This window comes from Echinops telfairi, unplaced genomic scaffold (genome assembly GCF_000313985.2).
Source record: "Echinops telfairi isolate 266 unplaced genomic scaffold, ASM31398v2 ScPeMD7_6;HRSCAF=24_1, whole genome shotgun sequence".
Classification (NCBI taxonomy): Eukaryota; Metazoa; Chordata; class Mammalia; order Afrosoricida; family Tenrecidae; genus Echinops; species Echinops telfairi.
This window is the reverse complement of record NW_022103903.1, coordinates 7,356,257-7,373,092: the sequence shown is the minus strand read 5'-3', so window position 1 is coordinate 7,373,092 and position 16,836 is coordinate 7,356,257. Positions and strand designations below refer to the sequence as shown.

Here is a 16,836-nt window from a genome sequence, read left to right as displayed (position 1 = left end):
GGAAGCACAGGGAATCCAGTGTGGATGATTCCTTCAGGACCAGTGGTGAGAGAGGCTGTGCCTGGAGAGTGAGTGGAGTGTGGGGTAGAAGGGGGGACCGATTGCAGGAGTCTGGGTGTTGCATCCTCCCTGGAGGATGGACAGCAGAGAAGAGGTCGGAGTGAAACATCGGACGGGGTGGCTTATGACAGAACTATAATGGTTTGTGAACTGTGGGGGGCTCATGGGGGAGGGGGGAGGAGGGAAGATGAGCAACTGATATTGGGGGCTGGAGTGGGAGGTGGGTGTTTTGAGGATGATGAGGGCAACAGGTGTGCCTGTGTGCTTGACACAATGGATGTGTGTATGGATTGTGATGAGAATTGTACGAGCCCCCAATAAAATAATTTAAAAATATATTAAAAAGTATAAACTAAAAAAAAAAAAAAAAGAAGAAGATGGAAAGAATATAGAGTCATTGTGCCAAAATGAACTAGTCAACATTCAGGCATTTCAAGAAATGGCATATGAGCAAGTATTAATATCACAGAGGAAAGAAGTTCAAGCTGCACTGACAGCATTAGCCAAAAACAAGACTCTAGGACTTGATGGGACACTAATTAAAATATCTCAATGAGCTGATGGAGTGTGGAGACACTCACTTATCTATGGCAGGAAATGTGGAAGAGGGCTACTTGCCCAACTGGCTGGAAGAGATCCATATTTTATTTATAATAAAATAAGGTGACTTCATTCCAAAGAAAAGGGACCCAGCAGAATGCTCAAATTATAGAAAAATATCATTAATGTGCCATATAAGAAAATTTTTACTGGAGCTATTTCAATAATGGTTGCAGCAGTACATTGACAGGGAGCTGCCAGAGTTTCAGTCCTGATTTAAAAGAGGATGTGGAACATAGAGACCATTGCTGATGTGAGATGGGTCTTTGCTGAAAGCAGAGAATACGAATTGATGCTTATTTTTGCTTTATTGACTATGCCAAGGTATTTGACTGTGTGAATCATAACAAGCTATGAATATTCTTGGGAAGAATGTATATTCTAAACAATTCACTGTGCTCATGTGGAACCTGTACAAGGATCACAAGGCTGTAGAGCAAACACAAAAAGGGAATATCGCAGGGTTTAAAATCAGGAATGCGTGTGTCGGGGTTGTTCCTCTCAGTACTTATTCAATCCGTATGCTGAGAAAATCACCAGAGAAGCTGGAATATATGAAGAAGAATATGGCATCAGAATTGGAAGTAGGTTTATTATCAACCTGTGATAGACAGGTGACCCATTTTTGCTGAAAGTGGGGAGCGCACGCTATTGAATATCAAAGACTCTAGCCTTCAGTATGGATTCTGTCAATTTAAGGAAAACAAAAATCTGCACAACTGAACTAGTGGACAATGTCCTAGTGAACAGAGAAAAGATTAAAGTGGTTAAGGATTTTCTCTTGTTTGGATCCACAATCAGCTATTAAAAGCAGCTGTAAAAAGATCAAACAATGCATTACACTGGCCAGATCTGCACAAGACCCTTTGTACTGTTTAAAAGCAAGGATGGTACTTTGAGGAATAAAGTGCGCCCAACCTAGACCAAGGTATTTTTCATTGCGTCATATACATATGAAAGTTGAAAATTGAATAAGAAAGACTGAAGAAGAACCGATTCATTTGAATTATGATACTAGTGAAGACTATTGAAAATACCACGGACTTCCAAAAGAACAATTAATCTGTCTTGGAAGAAGTACAGCCCACATGTTCCTTGCAGGTAAGGATGTTCCTTGGAGACGTCATCTCAAGAATTTTGGACATGTCAGGAAATTCAGTCCCTGGAGAAGGACATCATTCTTTGAGAAGAAGCAGGGAAGTGAAAAAGAGGAAGACTCAATAAGATGCACTGACACAGTGCTTGCAGCAATAATCTCAAACATAACAACTGTTGTCCAAAGGGTCACTCTGAGTCAGGACCGACTGATGGCATCGAACAGCAACAACATTTAAAGGTGACAATCCTAACATAAACCAATCGGAAAGAGGAGGTTGTAAGGAAAAACTAACAGAGAAGAATGAGATCAATTATAAATACAACAAGAACCCAGACCAGGTAAATTTGGGACACTCTGAATTCACACCTAATACTTGATGAAACCAGACACCGATATGTGATAAATATTGTCTTGAATACCTTGAATAGTCTTGGTGAAAGTTATTTCCCATAGCTGCACTACAATATTCATTTAACTCCCTGCTAAACTTGGAGACTAATTCAACCTAAGGTAACTCCTCAAAAGCTATACTATTTATTTTTATCCTAGAGTATTTTTCTTTCTTGTTTTAGAAAGCAGGAAACATTTTTAAAGTAGGGTTATAACATACCTTATTGACAGACAGTGCTGTGTAGGACAATTTTCTTTGGAAAATGAATCAAGAAAGGTCTGAATATAATGTGGAGAAAGGAATAGAAATTTCTGGGATTTGGTACAAAAGGTTTCAAAACTCTCTAACACATTGCCTTATATCCTTTGCATCAATGATTCCTATCTTTCCAGTGTGATCTTTCAACCATTACCAGTGAATACATATATATATATATATATATATATATACACACACACACACACACACACACACACACATATATAATCCTTGTGCTATAGATTATATATATATATAATCACTGTGATATAGATTCATATCTATATCACTGTGATATAGATTCAGTGATATAGATTCATATATATCACTGTGATATAGATTCAGCGATATGTGTGTGTGTTGTGTGTGTGTGTGTGTCACTGAACATAATGGACTAATGCACTTTTCTATATATTTTGAGTTCAGGTCCATATATAGCATTGAGAAAACTTCCAATTAGCTGTGAGAAATATACAAAACTAGTAAAAATGACAAGAAATTATGGCCTGATGGTTTTCTTCACAAGAAATAAGACATTTCAGTGGACTTATATATCTTTGATTAGAATGGCACAGAATTCAAATATCACATGACCACATGGTTAAGTAGAGAGACCCTGAGGCAATGTAGACACATTAAAAACATGTACCTTAAAACACTAAAATACATGACCTATTTGGCTAAATATTTTTATAGCACCTTGAAATGTTACCATATAGGGATACAGTTTATATAAGGAGCTCTGATGGTGTGGTGGTTATGCACTGGGCTGCTAACAGCAAGATCAACTCTGAAATCACCAGCAACTCTACGGGAGGAAGTTGGGGCTTTCTACTACCATAAAGAGTTACAGCGGGATCAATGGTCCTGGGGAGACCTGGGAAGTGAGGGAGGTGGGGGAAAGGGACGGTGAGCTGGCTGCACCTTGCATAGGGGAACAACTGAGGTGTGGAGTCAATAACAAGGAGGAGATAGGGATCTAAGGTGGGTGGGGGTGTGTCAGAGCAACAGCAAACTAGCTAAGAGGAGGTACCAAGAAGCAGAAATAAGGGGAAAGTGACAGTGGGGCAGGAGGAAGGTAAAAGGAAACAGGAAGGACCTAGGAAGCAAAGCAATGGAGAGAGGTAAAAACATAGCGATATATATTGTATATGCAAATATATTAATCCACAAAAATAGAGGTATTGAGCCATGCACATATATTTATATGGCAATAAACTCAGGTAGAGGATAGACTTCAGGCCTCTGCTCATACGCTCCCTCAATACAAGAACACTTTGTTCTAACAAAGCAGCCGTCTGAGATATTCACCCTCCCAACACTGAAGACAAAATGGGTACATAAGCAAATGTGGTGAAGAAGGCAGATGGTGCTCAGCTATTAAAAGATAGAGTGTCTGGAGTCTTAAAGGCTTGAAATTACACAAGCTGCCATTCAGCAGTGAAGCAACAAGTCCACAAGGAAGAAGCACACCACCAGTGCGATCATGAGCAGTCATAGGGACTGGGTAATAGGCATCAGCAGACACATAACAAACAAAAACATATTGTTGAGAACGAGGGGGTTGGAGCTGAGACCCAAAGCCCAACTGTAGACAGTGGAACAATCTCCCCACAGAGTGGCCACATGGAAGGGATGAGTCACCAAGGTGGAGTAAAGTATTGATGAAACACACTATATTCCTCTGGTTCCTTGAGGCTTCCTCACACCACACTACCATGACTCCAGTGTTGCTTCTCAATTCAGACTAGACTGGAACATGTACATAGATATAGATGAGAGATAGGAGCTCATTGACACACAGAATCCAGGAACAGAAGTGGGAATAGTGATACCAGAAGGGTAGGGGGAAGAGGGGAAGAGGAAGGGAGAACGGGGCAATGATCGATACATAACCATACACCCCACTATAAGGGGAAAAACAACAGAAAACCTGGGAGACAGCAGTCAGTGAGAGATGAAAAGAATAACAATGTACAATCTATCAGGGGGTTGTGAGGGTGGGGGAGGAAGAAGGAAGAAAAGAGGGAGGCGCTGATACCAAGGTCTCAATAGAAAGTAAATGTCTAGAAAAGAATGAAGGCAACATACGTACAAACATGCCTGATTCAATTGATGTATGGATTGTGATAAGAGTTGTACGAGTCCCCAATAAAATTATTTTTTAAAAAAAGAGCTATAGTCTCAGAAACTCCCAGATGCAGTTCTACCTTGTCCTATAGGGTTTCTATGTATTGGCATTGATTTGATGGCAGTGATTTGAGTAACTCAAGCTATCATATTTTATATGTCAATTAAAATGTCTTTATTCTAGATTTTCCACACTTCCATATATATATTTTACCCGGAAATAGAAGATTTTTTTTATCAAGTGTCTATTAATACCTGGAGTTTCACAACTACCAGGCACAAGAAGGTAATACCTTGGCAAATACATTTTTTCTGGTATTGAGTTAGAGAGCAGAAAGTGAGGTGCCATATATGGCCAATCATTAGTGGCATAGACGCAGACACTTGCATGAAATTTGAGTTGTAAATCGTTTTCCGTGTTTACAGTTCAGTCAGCTGAAAGTAAGTATGTTTTCATTTTCCTAGATGCTTCAACTGGATAAAGCAAAGTAAGAGATTCCTCAACACTCATACCTGTGATGTTTAAAGATAATGATACTCATTCATAGCAGAATAAAGCCATAGTTGGCTACTAACTTCCCCTGACCTTGAGTTAATGCCTTATTCTCCACTCAAGCTCCAATATAAAGTGGCAGATGTTTAAGAGTGGAGAGAGAAAAACACAGGTGATACCACCTACTGAAAATCCTTCAGTTCTTTTTAGCTTAATAACAACTGTTGGTCTTTACGCAATCTGTTAAGAGCAAAACAAGGAATAGAATGTGGATTACTGACACTGGAAAACAATGCTGTTAAATTAGCTCAGATTAATGCAACCAATGGCAATTTGAGAAAGGATTTCCACTTTTGGTTTGAGTAAAAATCTTCAGGCCTGAACTGTCTACACTAAAAACACCGCTCTAAAACGATGGATTAATCTTGGGCATATTGCAAATTATAAACTGGCCCTATGTTTTAATCTCATTAATCTGAGAGTGTGTTATATGTTTAAAAGTCATGTTAAGTATTAGCAAGCATGTGTTTCACGATAACTGGAGGGAGGGAGGTGAGGAGGAATAGGGGTAGACTGGGGACAAGATAGTGTTACCTTAAATACCTCTTCTCAGTGAGACTCTAACTGCCTCTCTTACCTCCTGCCCTATATATATATATATATATATGACAAAAAATGAACAAGTAAAAAACACAGCAACTTAATAGACAAATTGTGAAATAGGATAATCTGACCATATTTTTAATGCAATAGGTAAAAAGTTATGTTACCCTTTGGTTTATTTTGGAATAAAATGACAGTAGAGAAAGACTAGCATCAGTCTACCGTAATTGAGTCTTAGGATAATGCTGTAAAATCAAGACTCAAACTCCCAGCCATTGAGTTGAGTCTGACTCATAGAAACCCTTCAGGACAGAACAGAACTTCACCAGGCATTTTCAAGACTGTAACTATTTACGTGAGTCAAAAGCTACAACGTTCTCCCAAGGTATGGCTGGTGATTTTGAACTGCTGGCCTTATGGTTATCATCCCAATAAATAACAACTATATTACCAGGCCTCCTTGGATATTTCTCTACTGGAAACTTATTCAGGATTAGTTCAGCATGGGGTTGGGCTAAGGCTGTGTGTCAGTGACATTGAGCCATGTGTTGAAAGGATTTTGGCAAATTACATACCCTAACCAAAGTCTCATCCATCCAAAGACCAGAACTAGAATCTGCCCAAGTACCACTATCAACCATTCTGGCCAGGGACACAGAATCCTAAAGGTGATTGCAAAAATTATAGGACAACACTTTAATTCTCATATAAAATAAGATTCTGGATTTGAATAGAAGATACTAGACAGCCTCCTTATATTAACATATTTGAATATTGAAATAAAACAGTGTCCAGAGGTCACCTTTCAGCTGAATCACAGATTGGCTGATGATATCATTTGTGAGTAGTGTGCTCCTTTTAAAAAATATTTGTGTGGGAGAAAATGGTCAATATTTACTCTGAAACAAGCACGAGAAGTCAGAGGAAGGCTGGAAGAAAGATTAATTGAAACAGAAAAACTAGAAAACAATAATGATAATGTTGACACAGTGTGGAAATGTAAAAAATGTTATTGAACAATATGAACAGAAGGTATTAATTGGAAGTCAAATAGGCTATGTAAACTTTAAGCAAAAACTCAACAAAATAATTTTTAAAATATTTGAAGCTGGACTTTCTTTGTCTATCCCTTTCATAGATATTGGAAATTGGGGTAGATTTCCTAGAAAACTGATGTATTCGTTAATGCTGCCCTACGTTCCCTCCCTCGGTCTTGCAGGCTTCTTGGTTGTGAGTTTCGGCGAGGGCAGTAGGGAGCCGAACGGGAGCACAGGGCACAGCCAGGGTCCGCAGGCACAGTGCCTTGGGAACCAGGACAAGACGCTGATGGTTTCCTTGCCTTGGAAATGCACCAGGAAGCCATTGTCCACTTGGAAATGTCTGCTTTATGGTCACTCTGTTCCCCAAGTGCATCTTGAAAATCTGAAGACACTTTTGGCTGTGTTGTCGGGAGAGACCAGGCCCTGCAGAGGGAAACCATGCTTGTAAAATAGAGGGGCAGCAGAAGAGTAACGCCCTCAACAGGATAAATTGACATGGTGGCTGCAACAACGGGCTCACACGTAAGAATAACTGTGAGGATGGTGCAGGACTGGGCAGTTTTTCTCCCTGTTGTGAGTAGGCTGTCTGTGAGCTGGAACCAACTCAACATGATGTAGCAACTGATGAAGAAGCCTGGTGGCCTGTAGATTAAGCAATGGCCTGAGACTTGCCAGGAGAGCACTTTGAAATGACCAGCTGCTCAGCAAGAGAGGGATGAGGCTACCTGGTCTTGTAAAGATTGAGAGAAGTGGTTCTCAACCTTCCAAATGCCACAACCCTTGGAAAGAGTTCCTCCTGTTGTGGTGACCCCCCAACCATAAAATTCTTTTCATTGCTACTTCATAACTGTAATTTTGCTACTATTATGAATCAGGCGACCCCTGTGAAAGGGTCATTTGACCCCCACAAGGGTCGTGAGCCACCAGTTGAGAACTGCTGATTTAGAGCACAGGAAATGCTATAATGTATTAATATGAGTATTAATGTATTAATATGAGTATGTATTAATAAATGTATGTATCAACATACATTTGACATCAGTAGATAAGTTAACTGATACAATATGATTTGAGAAAATGATCACGCATGTTATTGTTGGTACCACTGTATTCTTTCCAACTTTACAGTGACCCGATGCACAGCAGTATAAAATACTGCCTGATCCTTCTTTATGTTGAGGGATAGGCTTATAGACATTATACAATTACATCATTGTGCTTCTGAGCAGATCTTGAAATGACATTTGACCATGTGATGCAATTCCTCTTCAATTTTTGGCCCACTCCAGGTCACTAATACCTAGGCTATTGATCTTTATGTATTCCATTTCATTTTGGATACATTCCATATTGAAATTACTAATAGGTATTTGCAGTTATTTCTTCTCATTTTGAGCCATTCACGCCATCTTAATGTGGGTTCCAAAAAGCTTACTTCATCCTCGTCACTAAGGTCACATCTGTGAGGAGGCCATTCTTACCCAGTCTTAGTTTGAGTGCCTGCCAACACGAGGCTCAGATGCTGCCACTAGCAGATAATGTTTAGCTGCTGTTTGTAAGGGCTTTCTGGCCAATGTTTCAGAACTTTTTTCTTAGTACTGTACTTACTTTGGTTTTTAAACCCGTCTGCCCTAAGTCCCCTGTTTGTATTTGCAATACCACCAACATAGCTTTTAGAATTCGAGCAACACCCAAGACATGACAGTACAATGAATTGACAAACTAGTGGGGGATGTGACTCTATGCGGGTAAGTCAAAAGGTATTGCCACTAGGGTTCCAGTACATACACACACAGATTTATTCCGAACGAACCTGTGCTTAACTGTGTCTCTGTGATTAATGCATGGACACAAGGGAGTTCTCCCAGTAGAACGCTTAGTCTGGTTAGGGTTCCTTCAAAATACACACTTTTTTACCATGGGAAAAGAACATAAGTTATGATCAAAATTAATGTCAGTTTAAAAACAAATCTCAAGGTTTGTTAAGAGCTTACCGAGTCAATAAAGCTTACCAAGTCACTGAAGCTATTGAACAAGCTTGTGTAAAGGCTGTCCCACATAAAGCCACAGCTTTCAGATGGATGAACCATTTTAAGGAAGGCTTCAAGGACTTCCAAGTTGAGTCAAGAAGGAAAACACCATCAACCGCAATAGCTGAAGATGTTGTGGTCAACGATTTGAGAACTGCCGTTGACAGGGAGCTACTACTGAACCTGGGACCTCACACGGTTCTGCAGTTTTCTCTTAAAGTGAAGATCATGGCCACGGCAAGCTGATGGCTCTATGAGTGCCAAAAACATTGTGCAAAGGTCAGCCTCTTCAAAGAATTGATCTTTCTACCAGATATTTAAGCAAGATTGAGGCAAACAGACAGTGTGCAGCATGTTATAAGCAAGGATTAGTCTGGTTTAACAATACGATTTTGAGAGAAGGTCTTGGCTTCCTGGGGGACCTCTTGGGCTTACTCTTGTGGCAATGTGCATGTGTGTGTGTGTGTGTGTTTCAAATAAATGGTTATTGCACATTCATGATCTTTTCTATTTTACGTGTAGTTGCTGACCCTACCTTGAATATCTATCTTTCGCTGCTTTTGAGTTAATTCCAACTCACGGAAATCCAGGAGTCCAGTGACTAACATCTTCATAGGGTTTTGCCAGTGCTTTCTTCTTAGGGAAGCAGGCTGTAGTGTCTTTCTCCCTTCAGTTAGTGACTGTGTTGAATGACGGCCCTGCTAGTGGTTCATTCACACATGAAGCTAAATTTGAGGCGGAGGTCAGTTCAGACGGCAATGTTCATGATCTGGGGCAATTCCAAAGGGGTAATATTGTTAGATTTTTTTCCAACAACACAGGAAGATCACAAGGTCTAATTATGAAGGATTTTGAAGACAATTGAAAACTATAGTGGTGAGTAAAGGGCAAGGGAATCTTCATTAAGGTATTTATTTCATTATATTACACCTATAGCATCCCTAAGAGGTAGTTTGACTCAATGACAATGAGTAAATTTTAGTCATAAAATAACAAGCTCGAGGGGGAGGGGGGAAAATAAGAAGCCGATGCCAGGGGTTTAAGTGGAGAGCAAATGTTTTGAGACCGATGAGGGCAATGAATGCATAAATGTGCTTTACACAATTGATGTATTATGGATTGTGATAAGAGTTGCATGAGCCACTAATAAATTGATTTTTTAAAAAAAGGAACAAGCTCTATCCTTCCCAAATTTCACTGAAGAAACTTACCCCATCCACACTGCAAACCTGATCTTGCCTCTCCAAACTTACTTTAGCTGCTTAAACTCAAAATATATTCAAAAGGAACACAATTTGAGTCCCTTGATTATATCAAAATTACTGTTTGGTGTTGTGTAAAGCAAAGAATACAGTATTTGGGGAGAAAAGGTTAGAGAGATGAAAATACTGCCTTTCAGAGTAGATTAATATGAAGGGATGATAGAGCTTCACACACGTTTGTACATAATTATGTGTGTGTGTATATGTGTTCATAGAACAATGGAAGTAAAGTGTAATAAAAAATTTAGATGAACTTTTTGAACTTTTCCTCTATATGTACATGTATCTGTGTGTATGTATATGTGTGTGGTATACATATATAAATACACATGCATATATGTAGTCAAAATACCATTTGCAAATAATGTAAACAAAATCAAAGAGAAAATGATAACCAGGGAACAGATTTATAACCCATTATTACAGATGTCAATTAGAAAGGGTACCCTCATCATATTTAAAGTGCCTACAAAATAACAACCAACTCCTAACAAAATGGAAAAGAGCTCAGCTATGCAAATAAGAGCAATACTTCACAAAACTTACAAAATATCTCCAACCTCACTTGTTACAAAATAAAAATAAAGTTTTACTGATCTATAATGTTATCTATCAATTGACAAGCATTACAATTTTGATAATATGTTGTAAATGCAGTGATGGATATAACTCCCATTTATTCATGGTAGAAGGGTTGGTAAATAGATACAACTCACCTAGAGGATAAATTGGCAGTAGCAATACTATTTTTATATATTCATTTTATGTAATATATCACATATAAAAAATTATTCACTCATTGAATTTTCTTTCTTTTTTTTTTCTTTAATTTATTTTTTAACATTTTATTAGGGGCTCATACAACTGTTATCCCAATCCATACACACATCAATTGTGTAAAGCGCATTTGTACATCGTTTCTCAAAACATTTTCTCTCCATTTAAACCCCCGACCTTAGGTCCTCATTTTTCCCCTCCCTCCCCGCCCCGCTCCCACTACCATGACTCGAATTCTATCTTGCAAGACTGGCTAGACCAGAGGAGGTACACTGGTACAGATAGGAACTGAAAATACAGGGAATCCAGGACGGATGAGCCCTGTAGGACCAGTGGTGTGAGTGGCGAAACAGGGAGGGTAAAGGGAGATTGGGTAGGAAAGAGGGAACCGATTACATGGAACTGTGTGTGACCTCCTCCCTGGGGGACAGACAACCGAAAAGTGGGTGAAGGGAGACGTCGGACAGGGCAAGATATGACAAAATACCCATTTATAAACTATCAAGGGCTCATGAATTTTCTACTATTTCAAAAGACTATTGGCAGCTGGGAATAGAAGTGGGAAAATAAATATCGACATACAAGGACATTTTTTAATGTGCTCTTTGTTTTGCTTTGTAATTCATACAATGAGATGTTATTTTGATAGCAACAAATATATAAGATCCTTATGGAATGGAAAGATTCAAAGGCATATCATTTCATTAACATGAAATTCAAAGAAGGCCTAGAAAACTCTGGAAAACAAAAAGTAAATAAAACATAAATTGTACAGATTTCGCAAAAAAACTTTTGAATGCATAAATAAGAAGCTAACAAGATGTAAGAAAATAAGTACAAATAAAAACCATTTTGTAATTATATCCTTAGATCATTTCATTTTCATCAAATATCTATGGGAGTATTTGACATTACTTCATAAATACGTTGACTGATGTAAAAAAATGAATTAGTAATTTCATCCTTTTAGTGAACAAATGAAAATAATGAAATAGACACTGCCTTTTCCCTTCAGGGATTCATAATTTGGGGATATGAATAGGGAAAACCAAAATACTATCATGTAATTACAATTCAGTGTGGTCAGTGTTAGGATATCAACATATACAAGGTGCTATGAGATTTGGAATAATTACTTTTGGGATTAGACATATAAATTTAAATGTGTTCTACCTGAAACATTTGTTTCAGGATGAAAACATCATAAAAATAAGCAACAGTATGCACTTGGTCCCTATTGTAGTACATGGGACACAATTTAATAATAGTCTGTGAGTTTATTTATTCATTTTATCTTCCCAAAGTGCATGTGCCTACAGAGTGACAGATTTAATTTTACCTTTTAGAGAAACTACTAAACTTTGGAGTAGGCTGTGCAGGAACAAAGCAATAAGAAAAAAATAAGCACCACTAAGATGACAAAATCAATTCTTCAGTTAACCTGAAAAGAAGAGGTCTCTCAAGGAAGTTGGGTTTTTTTTTTGACTATCCAGCCATATAGTGACACATTTGCAATGAGTACTTGTTAGCTTCTTAAGCGAAAATATTTAAAAAGATGTAAGAATTGCAAGGTGCTCTTTAATTCAGTACTACTTTTTATTCTAATAAAATGATGCAAATGCCAAATATTTATTTATATATTTATGTTTTAAGATAATTGGTTATTGACCCTCTGGGACACAAAGAATAAAATATCCTCCTGATTTTTCTTGTTAAAAAAATTATCAAAATAGATGGGAGCAGGATTAGGCCATGATTTGTAGAAAGGTGGAAAGAAGACACACTCTTGGGTTGCTATTATCAATAAGCATTGTCAGATGTTAAATAAGCATTACTCTTAAAGAGTGGCTCGAGATGTTGTTCTCAGTTCTTATGCTGACCCCACTGAGACTATGAGTGCTATTTTATATGGTGGAACTTGACCTAGGAACACTTTGCATTTTAATGCACAGTTGTATCTAAAGAACTATTCTTGAGACTAAGTGGTTCTGAATTTATTTTATGAGAACAGATACAATTCTGTTTGAATGCTCTAGTCATAAAATCCATAGTTGAAAGATGAACCATCAGAGTTAGCAAGTGATTGGAATCAACCAAAGACAATCTTACAAGAAACAACTGGAAGGGTACAGACATGCCTATTCTTTATTAAATATTTATATTATGCAATATATTGTGAGGAGAAATAACTGGCAGCCTCTCCAGCCCACGTGTCTGTCATGTCTGCCACTCAACTCTGATGACCATAGAGCTTGCAAGGTCATCCCTTCTTCAATAATGGCTGACAGTAATTCCACTCAGATTGCTGTTGCTCCAACACTCCCAGGATTTTAACATCCTTCTCATTGTTGATTTTAACTCCACACTTGTTCCCCTGACTGTGCACTGTTCGCTCACTGCTCCCTTCCACTGCCTCCTTCTTCCCCTAGTCCCTCCAGAACCATCGGCCCCATTGCTTTCTCCTCGAGCTTGCTCCCCATGCCTATTTTATATAGGTAGGGAACCCAGCAATAATGAAGACAAACAAAAAGAAAAGTTTGAATAAAAAGAGAAAAAGGTAAACAATAACTAGGAAAGAAAGAAAAAAAGTACATAATTCCAGGTCTGTCCACTGACCTTTAAGACTATCTCCCCACCGGTCCTGGGGGAATTCTGGGAACTGCTCCTCCTAGCCTGAAGTCTCTCTTGGGGGCTCCTCCGGGGCTTTGTGGCTTTGTGTTGCTCATGTTGCTGATCTGTTCCCTTCTTGTTTAACCCCGCTGTGGGGGGTTCAGCCCAGACTAACTCCCCACCATGTGCCCCCAGTGTTGTCCTCTGTCTCAGTATGCTCCAGTGAGGGGACATCATGTCTCAAGCTGATGTCGGTCCTACAGTCCATTGTGTGCCTTCACAGCTCTGTGCAGGGACGTCATCCTCCGGGCTTGGTGTGCCAATGTGAGGTCTAGACCTAGCAGACTGAAGAAGGGTGAGAAAGATGGTGGAGCAGGAGGAAAGTAAAAGGAAACAGAGGAAAGATCTAGAAAGCAAAGTTATGGATAGAAGTATAAACATAGGTGTGTCTATATGTAAACATATTAATTCATAAAAATAGAGATATTGGCCAATGTGCATATATTTATATGGCAATACACTTAGAGAGAGGACAGATTTGGGGCCTCTGCTCAAGTCCTGCCTCAACAAAAGAACACTTTGTTCTAACAACCCTGTTTCTGCGATGCTCACCCTCCCTGCATGATGGCCGAAGACAAAATGAGTGCACAAGGAAATGTGGTGAAGAAAGCTTCTGGTGCCTGCTATCAAAAGATATAGCATTTGGGGTCTTACAGGCTTGAAGTTAAACAAGCTGCTATCTAGCAGAGAAGCAACAAGTCCACATGGCAGAAGCACACCAGCCTATGCGATCATGAGGTGTCCATGGGATTGGGTAACAGGCATTAGAAGACCCAAAACAAGCAAACAAACAAAGAAAGCCAATTGTTGAGAGGGAGGGAGGTCAGAGCAGAAACCCCAAACCCATCTGTAGTCAATGGGACATCCCCTCACAGAAGGGTCACAAGGAAGGGATGAGTCAACCAGGAGGTAGTACAGCACCAATGAAGCACACAATATTCCTCTGGTTCCTTGGAGCTTCCTCATCCCTATCATGACTTCAGTCTTGCCTTCCACTGTGGACTAGACCAGAACATGTGCACAGGTACAGATAAGACATAGGAGTTCATGACACACGGAATCCAGTAACAGGAATGGGAGTAGCAATACCAGGAGGGTAGGGGAAGGTGGGGAGGGAAAACCAATAGAAATGATCGGCACATAATCACACACTCCCCAGGGGGACAAACAACAGAAACCCTGGGGGAAGGGAGTTGATGCAAGATATGAAAATAATAATGATTTATATTTATCAAGGGGTCACAAGGGTGGGAGCAGGGAGGGAGGAAAAAAAGAGGAACTGATATCAATGGCTCAAATAGTTAATGTTTAGAAAATAATGATGGCAACATATGCACAACTATGCTTGATACAATTGATGTAGGGGATTGTTTTAAGAGCTTTAAGAGTCCCCAATAAAATTATCTTTTAATTACAATAATAATAATAATGACACATCTTATTCTCTACCAGCATTATTTCTCAGTGAGAAATGAAAACTCAACCATTTGTTAATGTGCACGGAATTTCCATGAACAAGATTTGAGAAAATTATATAAAGAAAAATAAATTACAAAATTTAATTCTATGAAATTCTTGGATTGCTGCATAATGCAGCGAATATCTGCATTCTTGGTAACGAAGAATCTACTTCCTCTTTCAGGTTTAGCACACCCTGTTTTCTTTTAGAATCCACATATCCTCTTTAGATCTATATGCTTTAGTGGTGCAGCACTTATTGATTAAAGTAAATCAATCAATAATCCTGTATTCTCACGTGCCCCATATTGCCCAACCTTTTTTTCACGTTTTATAGTGAGAGTCAGTTCTGAATGGGAGGTATGTAAATTAGGAAACAGAGGGAAGGGAGGAAGTCATTTTTAACAAGAGAAGAGGTTACTTTCAAGTAACCATTCACTGGTCATTCCCCTAATGTTTGAGATGACTGTGTGTCTTTTTACAATAATGTCCCACTGCCCAGCTATAACATTGGCAGTATCTAACATGGCTAACAGCGACCTGTGATGCCATGGCCAGTACTAATATCCCAATGTTCAGTCATTCACTTTGTGGTGAATGATAGGAAGTGTCTACTTGCACCTGAGTCAGCAAAACAACAGCAAAGCCAAGCTGAATGCAGATTAGCCATAGCTAACAGGGACCTGAGTTTAGCCAAGACATTGATGTATATTTCTCAATATGCTTTATGATGCTTTGACTACAACTTATTGTTTAAATATAAAGAAGAGAGATTAGAAGTGAGAAAGATATCAGATTAAAAAAAATATGTTCCCTGCATGTAGACTGGAATTGCATGGATAGTTGATGTTTAGATTATACAATCTCTCTATATATCTTATCTCAAAGCCTAAATATACTTAATAATCCTTAAAATGCATGCTTTTCTTTCATAAATGTTGTTATTCAGAATATACACAGACTAATACACCCATTCAATAATTTCCACATGTACAATTCAATGACATGAATCAAATTCTTTGAGATGTGAAACTATTTTCATCCTTCTTTTCCAAGTTTTTTCTCCCAGATAAACCTAAATTCTTTAAATTTTCTTCCTAACATTTGAATTACAGTTGTCAACTCCCATGAATTTTTCCAGCCTCAATGTGCCTTGAAGTATAGACATACTGACCTGCGCATTTTCCCTTTCAATCGAGATCCTTCTATGGAATCTTTGCTCAGTAATGGTAGTCTGGCATCATTTGGTTTTGCTGGTCATGAGGTATAGGAGGTATAGAAGCTGTTGCTAATGGAGGAAAGCAAATAAACAATACATTCCCTCCTCCTATTCCCGACTCTCTTACTTCTTCAGTTGCTCTAAGTGAAGGAAGACTGGATTTTGTAAGTGCAAAGAGGAAGATGCTCAACTAGTCAGAATGATAACATTGGCTGCAAAAAGGAACTCAAACATAACAAAGATCATGAGAGTGGCACAAGACCAGATATGTTTCATTCTGTTATACATTGGTCACTATGAGTCTGAACGAATTTGATGGCACCTAACGACAGCCATCTTTCACCTAATACAAAAAGACGAGTTGAACACTTTTCACAAAAAAAGTTTTATTGCCACCCTGTCCGCTACATTTTTATCAGTGTAGCAAGTAAATGTTCTTCAAATTCATTACCAACACTCTGGCAGCAAGAATTTGAGATATTCAAAAACTTTTGCTAATTTTAGATATGTGGAAAAATAATTTTTATGTGTTATTTTCTGTGTAAATTAGAATTGTCACATACAGATACTCAATAAATTCTTTTTTTTAGATCATTATATTATATTATTTTATTAGGGGCTCATACAACTCTTATCACAATCCATACACACATCAACTGTGTAAAGCACATTTGTACATTCATTGCCCTAATCATTCTCAAAACAATTTCTCTCCACTTTAACCCCCGGCATTAGGTCCTCATTTT

The 16,836-nt window shown here is 38.6% G+C and overlaps 1 pseudogene; it reads right to left on the bottom strand.

Annotated features, from left to right (window-relative positions):
- The window catches only part of LOC101658034, a 145,823-nt pseudogene that overhangs the window by 96,371 nt on the left and 32,616 nt on the right, over positions 1 to 16,836 (bottom strand).